Here is a 16143-nt window from a genome sequence, read left to right as displayed (position 1 = left end):
CCTGCTTTTACTACCTATATGTATGTATGAATACAGGTCTATATTTGAAATGCCCTATTTTTTTATATAGTGCAAATCAACCATAGACAGTGCCTATTATCTATATATAATATAGATACTGAAACACATGTACATATGACATCCTGTGCATGCAATTGTGGAATTCTATATCTCCGTACACATTTTAGATCGGTAACGTTGCAAATGGGAATGCTGACTATTTCTAACATCCTTTATATAAAAAAAAAATAATCAAATCTGTGCGTGAATGGGTTTTAATCCCTCCAGTCTGTGGCAAAATTGAGCGCAGATTGCACCATGTGACCTGACCCTTAGGACTAGAATTGACACATAAGGATGATTATTCTGGGGGGCAGATCAAATAAATAAATAAAGCCCCGGCAGCTGCTCCGCTCATGCACTGAAGTCCGGTTCCTTTCAGCCTTGTGAGCACATCGGTGGCTCATGTGCCTATCCTGGCACGCCAGCTTTTATGTCAGTTCATTGACGGATAATGTTGCATCTCTGGATTTCCATTTTTATGAGGCTGGCTTTGCTTTCATTGATACCAGTTTGTGCCAATGTGTACTTAATATGAAGTTTTGGTCAGGCTCATTTATTCATGTTGGGCTAATTTATTTCCATTTCCTTAGGGACGCTCAACAATGGCAGAATAACTGCAACATATGCTAATCACTCATAGTGGTGTATTTCTTTATCAGTCTCTGGGCTACAAGGCTTAACTTGATAAATATATATTAACGTGGGGACACAGAATTGCTCTAATTGATTGATGTCATAAAATAAATACAGTGTTTGTTTGCATGAAGCTTTCCTTTCATTTTATTCAGTCATGTCCTTTGGCTGGATAGGTGGTGCTTGTCTGTTTCTGCTTTCAAATGAAGATAGTACTTCTTAGTTTTGTGCTTTGTGAGTGTGAGCATTTAAACTCCTTCGTGACCGTAGTACGACTTAATAAGTCCAAATGGAAAATGGAGAACACTGAGGGCTTGTTCACACCATCTGCATTCGGGCTGTTTTTCCAGCGCAGCCCAAACTCAAGTCAGTTTGCCTTGTCATCGATGGTGACAGTTCGCACCACTGTGTTCCAGTGGTGTGTGCTTAAAAAAAGTATGACATGTAGTCCTTTTTTTAAGCGCACCGCAGTGAGCCATGGTACAGCTACAACGCAAGGTGGTGAGCCCATAGAACTGAATGAAATGTAACTTGTGACATTTCAATAAAGTTCTTAAAAAAGAAAAGAAGTGTGATGCGGTTTGATTGAGCACATTGGCACTGTCCAGGCAGCTGTGTGATTGAACGCGGCTACTGTTGTGAACAAGCCCACAAGAGGTACTTCACCAGGCTAGGGTTAAATTAGAAGTCAGCAGCTACAAGTACTGAGCCACTGACTTAAGAAACATACTTAGCAGTCCATGAAGTCCGAAACTGTGTTTCATGCAGTCAATCCTTCTCAGAGCTTCTGTTCCGCCATCTTGGATTCTGAAGGTGGATGTGACTTCCTGATTACTCACAGCCGGCCCGCAACTGTACATGCGCCAGATCGTCACTGCAAGGAGACTGGTCCTGTAGCCTCCTATGATAATGTCACACATGCCAGGGGGCTACAGGACCAGTTCCCTTTCAGTGCCGATCTGGCACATGTATAGTAAGAGGCTGGCTGTCGGTAATCAGCAAGTCAAGGCAGCCTCCTGCATCCATAATGAAGGCGGGCAGGAGGACTGTCATCCTCACCCAGGCTAGGAATGAGAAAGTGGGAGAGAGTACACCAAGAAAGGTACTCGCTCTCCTGGCCCAAAAAAGGTAGCCATGTCTAAGAGGCTGGCTTACAGTAAGGTGACAGTAAGGTAAGATGACAGTAAGGCAATTTTTTAGGAAAAGATCCCCTTTTAGTACCCTTGCAGCAGAGAACTAGGAATGTGCAGCTGTGTGTGTTCCTAGTTCTCAGACCTGCTCTAGAACAGAAAAATTAGTCGTGAAGTTATTGTCAAGTTAACTGACACATACCAACGCTGCTAAACTTGGTCTTGGCACCCAAGCTGTCATAAAATCAGGTCCTGAAAGGCTTTTACAAGAGAACTATAGTCAAACTTTTTCTTTTTCTTGACCCAAAGTCAGCATATAGTGGCTACTGACCACTATTTGCTGACAGTGCAGAACCTTGCTGCCAGTAAAGGTCCTGACAATATTGTTAGGATCCACCCAACTGTCTGATTGACAGCTGGCTCTGCCTCTCTAGAGCTAAAGCCAGCTGTGCCCCCCCCCCCCCCCCGTCTGTCCCTCTAATAAGCACTGAAGGAACAGAGAGAGGAGGGGGAAATCCCAGCGAGGAGAAGCCATGAGCTGAGCAATCAGAGCTTCTTGATTGCTCAGTTCTCCAGCTACAGAGCCGGTGTCTGACAGCTGCAGTGTACATAAATGGGATACTAGAACTCCAGAATTGATGAAGAATATGTCTTTTATTGACGTATGTGCATTTTGTCACATAACTGTGACGTTTCGGGGTCACTCAGGATCCCCTTCATCAGGCAAAACCATGTGACAGCTGCAGTGTCACATGCCAGCTCAAACTATTGGGAAAAGTAAATTTTACTCTCTCAGTAGTTCTCCTTTAAATAAAGCTGGGCATAAACTATAACAGATACTAACAGATTCTCCCATCCACACTAAACAGTGTGGATGGGGGATCTATTGTATTCTGACTATTTTATTCTGACTATTGTATTCTGACAGCGGCCGGTGTGCCACTGACAGAATACCCAAACAGTGACTGCAGCTGATTGGATGCAGTCAGTATTCGGCCGAGAACTTTCAGACCAGCTCCTTCTATAAAAGTCAATTGAAAAATCGACTTTTGGCAAACAGAGAGTCCTAAAAGGGCCCCACACTTCTTAAATTTCGTCTGACTCAGCAGTACTTGGCTGGCATTTGCTAGTATATGGCCAGCTTTAATCTGCACTAGAGCTGTAGGGACAAATTACCTATTGCCAATGTAATAATAGTGTTTTAATGTATGAATTATGCTGGCCTACTGTGAGCTTTAGTTCTCCTTTACATTAGAAGGTGAATGATAAGAGATAGTAATGTTTGATTACTATTTAGCATAACGTTGGCCTTCATAACATTTGCTTAGGAGTGGCATCCAGCTGTTTCAGTATGATGGACGTGTCCCATTTTCTTTTGTGATGCAATAGGTTTTGTGAAGAGAAAGGTTACCAGGTTAGTGTGTTCTTATTATTAACAATTGGCTTTAATGAGGTCACTTGAACACACTGTAAAAAATGTCTTATTAGCAGGATCAATCTATCCCATATCCTGCTGTGGAGAGATGAAGCTTCTGGTACTGGAAAGATTGGCACCTCTTTCAGGATGAAGGTAGCCTCGGCATGAATGAACCTCTTAGTCAGAGGTTATAAAATCTACAAATCTATTTACATTTCTTATCACTGTATGAGAGGACAAGCAATGTTCATTTACATAGTAAAAGAAAAATAAATAAATCAATGGTTATCTTACCTGTGTTTAACAAGAACACTGAACACCTGTAATGAGCTTGTCAGGAGTTGTGAATCGCAGAATCAAAGCACTGACTTCATTTGTGCTGTTTCAAATGCTAGAAAGCACATCCAATACATCCGTGTCGCCTTTGCAGCTGATTGAGTCCTTCATCTTCCCTGTGCCTTGCAGTTAACCCTCTCAGCTCTAGAAAAGTCAAATGTTTTGCCCAGCACGATATCACACTGGTAGTCTAGCTATTTTCAGGTATTAGAAATGTCAGTTTGAGTACTGGTATAATTCAGTTTAACCATTTTATTTATATTATATAAACAGTGAAAACCAAATGTTTAGGGTAAGTATAAAGTATTCAGGGACACATTTAAATTAGTATTAATTAGGGATGCACCGTTACCGCTTTTTCGGTATCAAGTGCGAGGACTGATATTTATCCTTTTGGTACTCACCGATACCAAGTACCGATATCGGTAATTCCACTAGCATGAAGTCGGCTTCCCGGGTAATCAGGAAGCCAGGTGGCGTGTATTTACCAGCCGCCCGGCTTGTTGATTGCCCGGGAAGCTGGCTACATGCTGTTTGGCCAGTTCGATGGTGATTGGCTGGGAAGCCGGCTTTCCAGTCAGTCAGCATGGAGCCGGCTTCTCGGCCAATCAGGAAACCTCTAAATTTATATCAATTTGTGCACCCCTGCCTTAAAGAACGGTATGTTTTGACTTCACATTTTAAATGCTTGTTCTACCATATTTCCATTATTATTTGATATTAACATATTTTTAGATTCTTCCTCTCATGCGTATTGTACAATATTCCCATTAATATATTACATACATAGCCAGTGGAGAAAAAAAAACCTAAAAACCTATCTTTTTATACAACAGAGTCAGCCTCTCTGATGAAGAAGTGCTGACATACAAAGTTCAGCCATATAGATAGTATATTGTTTTCTGTCAGACAGACCTCTCTGGTAGACAAAAGCTGGCCATGCACGTGATGTTTTGTTTCATTCAGTCCCGCAAATTTCCCAATCTACGCTAAACAGCATGAATGAAGGAATCTCCCCTGTAAGACAATTCTGACAGCCAAAGCCCACCTCTGCCAGAATACCTGAAAAGTTGCTGCAGCCAGTGTTCGGCCAACAATTTTCGGCATGGCTACTTTGACAAAAGTAATTGAAAAAATGAACTTTTGTCAAACACAGTTGTGCTGACAGGGTGCTCGAAGCTTTAGCTAAGTCACCATTGCCTGAAATTTAGAATTTTAGAATTTTAACAGTGTTTGGCCAGTTTACTCTGAGAGCATTGATCCCATCGCACTGTGTACTTTTTTTTGTTAGAACTTTATTGAAATGTCACAAGTTTTACAGGCACAGTCCCTCCACTTCCCTCTCACATCTGTAAACCTAAGTGTTAGTCCCTCCACTTCCCTCTCACATCTGTAAACCTAAGTGTTAGTCCCTCCACTTCCCTCTCACATCTGTAAACCTAAGTGTTAGTCCCTCCACTTCCATCTCACATCTATGAACCTAAGTGTTAGTCCCTCCACTTCCCTCTCACATCTGTAAACCTAAGTGTTAGTCCCTCCACTTCCATCTCACATCTATGAACCTAAGTGTTAGTCCCTCCACTTCCCTCTCACATCTGTAAACCTAAATGTTAGACCCTCACTTTCCCCCTGGGATTAACACTAGCGCTAAAGGGACCATGAGATTATAGGAGAAGGGAGAAAGCCACTGATGTAAGGCTTACTAACCTGGCCAGCTGGAAACAGTTGTGTTCTGCCATAAGCCTTTTGTCAGTGTCAGCGAAAGGGTTGGTCTTAGAGATAAATCATATTTAAAAATACTGATTACATTTCTTAAAATAAATGCTGCTCCTTGATGTTTAAAGGAGAACTATGAGATGAGTGATTTCCACTCACCTCATAGTTCTAGCCGACCTGTGACAATGAGACTGTCACAGGTCGGCTCAGTAGATCGGGAGGTGAGGGAACACATACCGGGTTCGCTCACCTCTCGATCCTGTCACGGCTCTCTGCCGTGACAGGGGGAGGGGCTGGATTCCCCTCTCCCCGCTCCGATCTGCCAGTGGTGACGGGCAGAACGGGCGGGGGAGGGGGCGGGGACAGCTGGCTCTGCCTCTAGATAGGCAGAGCCAGCTGTCACTCACGCAGCTGGGCGGATCCCAACGTCCAGGTCGGGATCCGCTCCGGCGTCTCAGTATACCGCGAGCTATAGCTCGTGGTATACTGAGCTTAGGGTAACGGGAGGACGCTAGTTTGTGTCCTCCCGTTACCCTAAGGAGAACTATGGGGAAAAACACTGACCCCATAGTTCTCCTTTTAACAATTTTAGCTTCCTGCAGAATTAGCTTCTCCTCTGAGCACTGTCTTTGATATCCTGTTTTCGGGTGGCTCCTTTCCCTCGCAGGGTCCTATGGAGCCACACATTTGTGTGCTAGTAAGCTGTGTGTGTCTCCACTAACACACAGGCACAGCATGGCAAACCAATCCTCTGCTTTCTGATCCCTTCTAGCCATCCTCCCTTCGCCAAGCTAGTAGATTGACATCTGCTGGGGATGTCTCTGTCCCTTGAGATCTTCTACTGGACAGGAAGTTCAGGGAAGCTGAGCAGAGAGAATATGAGTCATCTGTCTGAAAACAAGATGGCTGTAAGTGGTCTAGCACAATTCTAAAGACACAATTTGCTAGGCAATGTACACTGAGTGGCCAGATTAATATGACCACCTGATGTTTGTAGGTAAATTAGCTATAATTTCACGCTGAAGCTGCTAGAGGTCCAGACCATTATAAATAGGGAAGCAGGTTGTTTACCACGACAGTAGAAGTGATTTTTTTCTGAAGATATGGGGAAACAACGCGATTTAACAGCCTTTGAACGTGGGATGATTGTTGGCACGGAGCCATGAAGCAAGTATCAGCAAAATAGCAGAATTCGTTAAATGTTCAAGAGCAGCTGTTGTTAAAGTGTTTAAAGACTGGACTGTCAGCCGAAAATCTGGGTCTGAACGTGCGAATTGTGGCCTTCAGCGACTAGTCAATGTTAGGGCAGAACGGAGAGTGGCAAGACTGGTACAAGACAACAGAAGGGCAACAGTGCAGTGTCAGATTCCTCGCATCACCTTTCAACATCTCGTGGAGTCACGAGGCGGCCCAACAAAGTCATCTCGTGGCCCAATAAAGTACCAATGGGGTGGTCATAATAATCTGGCCACTCAGTGTATATTTGTTTGATCTGGATTAATTATTGAAAAAAGTTTGAGAGTATAATGCTAATTTAATGTTACTTTAAAGCCTTGGTTCTCAACTGGTGGGTCGTGACCTAAAAGTGGGTCGCGACCTCATGTTCAGTGGGTCACCGCATGCCTTCCACTTTTCTAGGTGAGAGGCTCCTCAGCCTCCCCCTAGTGCAGCACTGTCTGTTCTCACATCAAGCAGCCATTCAAAATATGCTGCCTGGTGCCGAGTGTCAGCTTGTGGTGGCCTGGGGGTATGGCTGCGAGGGAGCTCCATCCATACGTACATTGCTTACAGCTCTCTCACGTGTCCTGTAGAGGTGCCTGGACCGGAGTGACATCACATTCTGGTTCTGGCACCTCTACACGGCACGCAAGGTAGCTGTACCAGCAATGCACATATGGAGGGAGCTCCATCACAGCACATCAGCCCACACTGGACCCCAGGTTGAGGATCCACACCGGTTCTTGTAAGGTAGGGAGACCGGGTGGATCTTAGAAAAAGAACAAAAATTAAAACATTTTTGGAGTGTGTGTGTGAGATTGTGTGTGTGGTTGTGTGTGTCTGTCAGTGTTTTTGAGGGCCCGTTCACACTGGTACAGTGCGTTAATCGCACAGTCCCGTACGATTAACGCACCTTAACGCCCACATCGGAACGCACGGTTCCGCAATGCCATGCGTTCCAGTGCGTCTTGGGTCACGACTTAATGACCAAGGACAAATGTGGGTCCTGAGGTTACACAGGTTGAGAACCACTTTAAAGGATGTATAAACCCCAAAACACAAATGTAATAAATTGCAGCTCACCAGGGATGAATGCTTTCGTTTTCTTCCCCTTTATTGTCACCTGGTGATTCTACCAGAAATACATTCCCTGTTCTAGGATCACAACACTCATTCACCATACTTTATCTATGGAGGAGCAGTGTTGTCACCCTAAGCTACTCTTCTGATTTGGATTACAAACATCTCCCCTTGTTTAGAAGTTATATTTTAAGATACATTTAAGCCAGAAAAAAGGTTCAAACATTAATTTAGGGATTAAATATTCTTGTAAACCACATCTCATTTTGCAGTAATTGCTTTTGTTCAGGAAGGCTACAGTTAAGCTTTAAAGTGGACTCCCCCCAAGTACACAATGACCTGGTGCATGTAGCTCTGCATGCGGATATGAAAATATCCCAAAGTCCTATTTTTATTTAACATTTTTTTAAATGTATCTTTTATTGCTATTCTACTTCCTTGTTTCCTAAGGCACTGGTAATGTAGCCCTGCGGTCACAAATGTCCCCAGTGCCTTTTAAGGAAATCTCCTATGTAAGAAAGCCTGAGATCTGGCACTGATGTCATCAGTGGTCCAGAACACAAAATGCAGATGAAGAAGCCTGCCACTGATGATGTCCGCTTTGAAGATGGTGGTTATTTTTCAGAATGGGGGTGCAGAAAGTAGCATGAGAAAACTAGAAGATTGCAGGTAATGGGGCAAGCAATAATGGGTTACATGTACAGTATGGCGTCTTGCTTTTTGACTCTTGCATATATGGCGAAGGTGGCTCATTTCTTGATACTATGAGCAGCAAAATTGTTACAGCTGCATGACTCAATGACTCATCCCAGTTTGTGCTAAGTGTGAGTCAGTTAGAGTCTTACCTTACTGGAGAATAACCACTGAAGGGCTGTGTGAAATCCTTAGCATAGCTCTGAAGAAGGGGGGACCTCCCCCAAAATGCGTTACCTGCTAAGGATTTCACACAGCCCTTTAGTGGTTGATCTTCACCGTAATTGTCATTGTGGAGAGTCCTGCTTGTCCAGGGCTGGAGATGTACACGCGGTGATTCACATGGCATATGTGAGTAGTTTGATCTATTTTTAATATACTATTATTAATATATGGTGATACATTAGGAGAAGGCGCTGTCTTTTTGTTTCCTTTGCATGTACCAAAAAGGATTTTCCCAGTACCCTCAAGGACAGCAGCCTCCCTGAGTGATTATATAATTGAAAAGAATACTGAATGGGGATTGACTTTGGTCCACAAAGCAAAAGACCCGATGTCTATGGCTTAGTTACCTGTGTCATTCACTACATAATGGAGAAAAGGATGGCACAAATTCTAGATCTGCCTGCAAATTGAATATTTGATGTTTCAGGGAAATCCCAGTAGTCTTTCACGATGCTGGCACAAGTGGGAAAAAATGTTGTCATTTCTATATTGCAGCAAATGGAAAGGTCTTTTGCTGCATCTTATGGAGCCTGAAGTTTAAGACGTCCTGAAAGGAACTTGGGAAGATTCACACAGTTATTAACAGGCAGTATTTTGAGCCAAGAAAAAAAGATCTTCTTTTTAAAAGGTATATGTTTAGATAAGCTGTACAAGAAATGGGGAATTCATTGACTGTTATGTAACTTGGTTAAAAATATCTAGCCTGTGATTAAGGCACACACAAACAGAGGAAATAATTAGAGCTCATGGTATTCAGAAAGGTATCTCCCAGGAACGCAGAAGAAGACTGCATAGGAAACCTAATTTATTTTATTTAAGACTTCAGGCGATCCCTGAAGACTCATCTCTTCAGAGAAGCCTATTCCACCTCAACCTAACCACTGAACTATCACTTTCTCAAACTATTCATCCCCACACAGCTACCTCCTCATGTATCACTTGCCCCCTCCCTTTCAGATTGTAAGCTCTTTTACTGGCAGGGCCCTCTCTACCATCTTGTTTTGATTTGTATTGTAACTGTAATGTCTTTCGTATGTTGTAAAGTGCTGCGCAAACTGTTGGTGCTATATAAATCCTGTATAATGATAATAATAATAATAATAATAATAATAATAATAATAACAACATTTCAAAACAGAGAGCAGAAACCGCCAGACTTTTGTGAGTCATTCAATAAATGGCTGGCGTGGAGCCTGCATTGTTTTGCAGAGTGCTCCCTGCATAGTTTTACAGAGAACACTTTATGATAGGAGCAAAGCCCAGTTGCATAACATTTGACAGGTCGTGTGACTTCCCAGCACTTTTTCTGCCATTTATAAAAATGAATGGGGGTTTGCTTGCTTTGGAGTCCTAAAGAAAATGAAGTGCTAAGTAGGGGTCTGCTTGGGTTTGGATTGAACTCGAGCACATCTAAACCCGGAAAGACGCTGTCAGCGTGCTCCTAATCAGCAGGAAGTTGTGGTATGCAAGAAGGCATATCGGAACAAAAAGGCCACTAAATGAAACTTAAATATGTGGACAAATAGTCATTATGCAGCTGTTTGTAAAATCTCTGGAAATCACAAGTCAGTGTTACCAGATGATTATACTAAAGTAAATCACATGTCAGCGTATACGAGAACCATTCAGATTCTACATTTAGTTTCATGGTTAACCTGCTTTAAGAAGGAACTCTGTCCAGATTGGCAACACGGACTCCGTGGCATTGGTTGACCCACAGAGTTGTGTGAAGTGAAAATGTGCTATGTTATAGTAAAGATCAAGGAATGTTAAATGTGCCTAAGCCGTAACCCTGTGTCTTGAATTTCAGTGTACTTCCAGTGTCCAGGCATTCCTGTTCATGAAAAAAAACTAAAGAATGAATTGGTTACTCTAGGCTGCATGAGACATAACAAATGTCTAAAAAAATATATTGTATAGAAATGTATCAAATATATTAAGATATTGTTATATCACATTACCATAACTGAAATTAAAAACTAGAAAGCATTTATGCACACAATCTGGTTCATACCCTCTGAAAATCAGTTCATTGGCATATCAGCCACGTAAACAGTATGCGAGTTCACTGCTGCATGAGATATAAAGAAAAGTTACTTTGTATCACAGCCCATACAAGTAAGTTGCTGCAAGATTACAAAACACCTTTCCCTTATGTTATGGAGATGGGGAGAGGCGGCTGTTGCTCTGCAGTCCAGCAGATGATATTTCAGGCAGGGCTGACAACACCGTATGGGAATTAAGTGCAGTAAAGGCAGTGTCCTGGGACAGGAAGTTAAGGGGCCATTGGATTTCTATCAGGATTAACATGTCATTTTCCATACTTGCAGCATTTTTAAAGATACAAAACATGGGGAAAGGTGCATATATTGCATAGATGTACAGCTTTTTTTCTTTCCTTTTACCTTAAACTACACTTTATGTTAAAGGAGAACTATGGGGTTAGGGCTTTCCCCCATAGTTCTCCTAAGGGTAATGGGAGGACACAAACTAGCATCCTCCCTTCACCCAAAGCTCAGTATACCGTGAGCTACAGCTCGCAGTATACTGAGACGCTGCAGACGGAACGGATCCCGACAATTATGTCTGGATCCACCCAGCTGCGTGAGTGACAGCTGGCTCTGCCTACCTAGAGGCAGAGCCAGCTGTACCTGCCCCCTCCGTCCACCAGTCAGCGCTGGAGGATCGGACAGAGGAGGGGGGAATCCAGTCACTCCCCTGTCACAGCTCTCCCCTGTAGTGACAGGATCGTGAAGTGAGCGAACGCCGATATGTGTTCGCTCACTTCCTGGTCTACTGAGCCGACCTGTGACAGTTTCATTGTCACAGGTCGGCTAGAACTATGAGGATGAGTGAAAATCACTCACCTCATAGTTCTCCTTTTAAGAGAGCAATCTAAAAATGATTTTACTAGTTTTGAAAGTTAAAATATATTTTTGTTAGAAATTTACATTGACCAACATGTAGAGCCTGTAGACTTCCATATAGTTTAAGGGCAGTTTTAGAGATGAAGGTTGATGAAGATAGGTGGTTTTGTGGTCAGCTCAGCTTCGTGGAACCCGAATATGCCATTGGCAGACTTGTTCCTAAAGCAGATAAAATATTGCCTAAAAAAGAACTCCAAGAAATGATTTTCTGCTTATGAAATGGTACCATATATTGTGCAAGAGAAGAACAGGTGCCCAGGTTTTTATGAAGGATCCATAGGAAGACTAATCATCAGTAGGAAAAAAAAATAGTTTGTGATAGGAATGCACCGATACCAAGTACTGTATTGTACTGTATACAAGTACAGATACTTTTCCAGCTCCAAGACTAGACTAGAGAAAAATTCAAAAGTTAGGAGGCAGCTGTCATTTGTAAGGAGCACACGGAGCTCCTGGGATTTGTACATCTCTGTTTTAATGTATGATTTTGTTTTTATAAATATAAATAAGGGATGCACCGATACCAATTTTCCAAGTACTGATACTTGCCCAAGTACGTACAGATACAAGTACTGATACATTTTTGTTTATTGTCATGTGACAGTTTTTCTAAAACAATACAGACTAATAATTTCAGGACAGTGGTAGAGAGCCAGAGCTAGGTCACCGCTGCAACCCTGGTAGTTCTCGTGAAAATGCCAAATATCTGCACTGGTATCTGAACTGGTATCAGTGCATCCCTAGTTTGTGAGAAACAAGCAAGCAGTAGAAGCTGGGCAACCAGCTAGAAGGTTTCAATAATCACTTCCACACAGATGCACTAGTAATTACTTCAGTTGGAACAAGAGCTAAGCAGTCAATCTAGCCACCAGACAAGCACTAGTGACCCTGTGGCCAGGCTATGGGCAATTAAGCACTTACATACTTGAAAACAATCAGTGAATTATATTTAAAACATACCAGCGTGGTGTGTAAATTAATATTTTGTGCAGAGTGTAGCTGTAAGATATTAATAGTACACATATAGGAAAAAATGCCCTTGCTTTAGATGAAAAAGCACTCCTAACACTCAATATCTGATACCTTTTAGACAGGCTGAAGTCAGTGCTGATAGGAGAGGAGGTGCACTCCTCAATATCAGAAAGCTGGCTCATTAACTAGTTTTTCAGTGGGCAGTTAAGATTTGTTGATGTTTCATTCCATATTATACAGAACCGACTATTTTTACCTAACTAAGCTAATTATTTTTGACATTCTTATAGTCCATGTCTAAAGACAAGAGATGTTATGCAGCAGATTAGCAATAATAACAAGGCAGAATATTAATCTTGTGAAGTTGCCCAAGATAATGGATCTTTATTTTACATTGCAATTAAATCCTAATGGTTTGGCTACATATTTAAGGACATTTACAGTGACCATACCCCTAAGCAGTGAGCCACCATGCACATGGATGGGGCTGTGGTTTGAGTGTCTACAGTCTTCAGTCTTCAGCCCCATAATGCAAATCTTGTCCTGAGCTGGACAAACCTTACTGTGCTGGAATTATATAACCAGGAGGGTGCTTGAAGTGATCACAATGGATAGTGCCTTGCAGAATCAAAATCATGAAGTAGGAAGTCACAAAAGATAAGTTTCAACAATCTATTGTGGACACATAAAGGCTGATTTGCTAAAGAAGTTAAGAATCTTTACAAATAAATTCTGGGAGTAATGAGTTCAATTATTCAACCAAAAGGTAAACAGGAATTTGCTTTTCACATGGTAGAATAATAAAAATTAATATACACACAATTTATTATGTGAAGTTTCTCAACGTCATAAGTAGATCAGCTTTATAGTGCCTTGCAAAGTCCCCTTCCTCAACACAGTGATTCAAGTCTATGCAGATTTCTACCCGGAAAATGTGAGCAAGAGAGGAGGGCACAGCTGTAAGTCTATCATGAGAAAGGTACAGGGGCTGTTCTGCTGCCTCCACTTTTAGCTTACTGTCAGTCTGACCACCTTTACCCTGCTGTGCCTGTGATGTTAGAGTAGACATAGATGTGAAAATTGGAACATCGAGGGGTAATGTTAGGCAGGGAGAGACCGTATAAACCCAGCAAAACCATGGATATCAGCGTTGAGTGGGGCAGTGAGCCATCCAGGTCGCCCCAGCACATTGGAAACAGTCTGCTGGTCCGGTTGTATAAAAAGCTGCCTTATGACAGTGATAAGAAAACCTATTCAACTAGTCTGTAGGCTTTAGGACCACAAATAAAAATAAAAATGAGCACATTCCTTAATGGGTACGCAGTTTAGACAGATGACAGACGTATTATTAACCTACCAGCATGTCATTGGTCAGGAACACAACAAGCACAGGGAGAACGTGCAAACTCTATGCAGAGAGAGTCCTGGCCAGGATTTGAACCCAGGACTCCACTGCTGCCAGGCAGTAGTGATAATCACTACACCACTGTGCAGCCTTTAGTTTTGTCTATGAAGGTTTCATATGGATAGGAATTTTGCAGAAAAGTTAGGTAAGATAGAGGTGGCAGTGGGGGTCCATCTCGACCTAGGCATTCTACAGCTTGCAAATAACTATAATGTGCAGTCTTATTTTCCCCTGGTTTCTACATGAGTTTGAATGTTTCCCCAGCCCTCTGTTTTCTCTTATATTCTTTGTCAATTTTGTCCTGCACTAGCTTTTAAGATAGATACAGCAACAGGTGGTGGCGAACAAAGCTTTATGAGAGGGAGGGAAGGTATCCATGTTTTATTAAAGGATGTATCTGTGTTTCTCAGTTGTGCCATGAGATGTTCAATATTAAAAATAAATTGATCTTAGTATTTATGTGTCACAGACCCTGAACAATGATGTAGATCAAAGAAATACATTTTCAGCTACATGTGTATTCCAGTTCAAAGAAAGTATTAAAGTCAGCAGGTGTGTATACCATCCAGAGAGCTAGCAATTTCAGAAGGAGAGGTGAACAGCGGGAGTTTATGTTTCTCTTAGGACAGATTTCCTAGCTGACTTTGGTGGTAAACTAATCATGAGGTGCAATAGACTTTTTTACTCATTCAATGTATGGTGGAAACAATGCCTATTTATTGGATTTGACTATTTCTTAAATAAGACCTAGTTTACATGGGTGGTAAAACTGCAGAATTGATGTGTGCTTTTACTACCCCCCTGCCGCACGATGCATTGGTAGCTTTGCGGCTGCATATTACCGCCGATAATTTAGTAGCGATTAATCACCAATATTCCACAATGCTCCAGATTTGTGGGATTAATCATCACTTCATATAATTATATGTGTAGCAATCAATCACTAACCACTAATGATTATACTGTATGTGGGTAATTTTAGTGAAGTGATCGCACTACCAAAAATTGATGACCTTATTTATGGGGTTTTTATTTTTGTATTTGTCTTTTTAAAGTCAGCTTTTGCTTTGGCTGACATGAGACAGTTGCTCCCTCAACAGTGCATGAGTCTACTTGGAATAAATAGCTTTTTAATCACTTCTTAAGGGTACTGTAAGGGAAATTTACTCCGATGCTTAGATTCTCTGTGTTTTCCCTGAGAAAATAGTTTTGAGGGACAATTGGCTTGGAGCAGTGAGCCATTATTGATTCTGTGTTCCAATGAAGCTCATGTAATTTTTTTTATCATCTGGCTAAGAATGCTATATCTGACTGAAGTCCTTTGTTAGGCTGGCTACTATGCTTTGCTGTTTTACAGCAGGTCATTAGGTGAGATCACTTGGTGACTGATGATGCTGCCAGCAATTGCTTTTCTGTAATATATCTTTTTCTATATATAGTGTCAGTGTAATGAGTGTATATTCAGTTAAATGTTAAGGCCCCAGTCACACCTTTTGAGCTCACAATGCACAAGCACTAGAACGCTCAGCAAGAGGAAGCCTATGGTTTCCAATGGCTCCTGTTTACATCTGAGTGCTCTGTTGCTTTAACAAAACGCCTGGAAGTCTAAAAAGTACATCATCTTCTTTTGAAGCAGTCAAGCATTTTGGACCAATAGACTTCAATGGGAGCACCTAAATAACATGCTAGCTTTGCCTTGACTACAAAAAATAAAATGCTCAAGCTTAAAACACTTGCAAAAACATCTGAACAAACGCTCAAATAAAGCCTGAAAAAAAGACATGTGAATGGGGCTCTGATGTAAACAGGATAGCTCTTTTTGAAGCCACTTGCCTGAAATAAATTTGTCAGATAAATATGTTAGAAAAAAAAGTTTAGAGAAATGAATAAAAGCAAAATATCATATTGACATTATGCTGAGTGAGCTTCTGATCTTTAATGTAATAAATGTCATTAGTGGACTTTATTAGCGGTTATTCCCAGTATGTTTTAATGCACCAGGGAGAGTGGAATCCCATTCCAATTTTGCCTGTGCGTTCAAGTGCAGAGAGCTACACACCAGGTCCTGTAAAATCAAGTGCCTTGTGGGCAATTCAGCCTAATGAAACCCATCTATAAGTAACATTTCAGATTTTGTGGAATTTGCATTCCCACAGCATATCAACATTGTAATGCCTTTATTTGTCGCTCAGTCAACTGTTTCAAGATCACTACTTTCCCAAGCTCTGTAACTGATGTGCAGATTTATAGTTTTTTTTAAATAGTTTAGGAAGGACAGAGGTGTCTATGCTGTGTAGGCTGTGAATGACACCCTGGCTTCACCTTCTT

The 16143-nt window shown here is 41.7% G+C and overlaps 1 protein-coding gene across 1 annotated transcript in view; it reads left to right on the top strand.

The window, feature by feature from the left end:
• The window catches only part of LOC108800027 (tomoregulin-1-like), a gene marked incomplete at its 3' end in the record, with an annotated part of 90408 nt that overhangs the window by 1374 nt on the left and 72891 nt on the right, over window positions 1-16143 (top strand). The window lies entirely within an intron of this gene.

The sequence above is a fragment of the Nanorana parkeri genome, unplaced genomic scaffold, assembly GCF_000935625.1.
Source record: "Nanorana parkeri isolate BGI_ZX_2015 unplaced genomic scaffold, ASM93562v1 scaffold1883, whole genome shotgun sequence".
Taxonomy (NCBI): domain Eukaryota; kingdom Metazoa; phylum Chordata; class Amphibia; order Anura; family Dicroglossidae; genus Nanorana; species Nanorana parkeri.
Note: the sequence above shows the minus strand (reverse complement) of the source record. Positions and strands in the feature narration are given on the sequence as shown.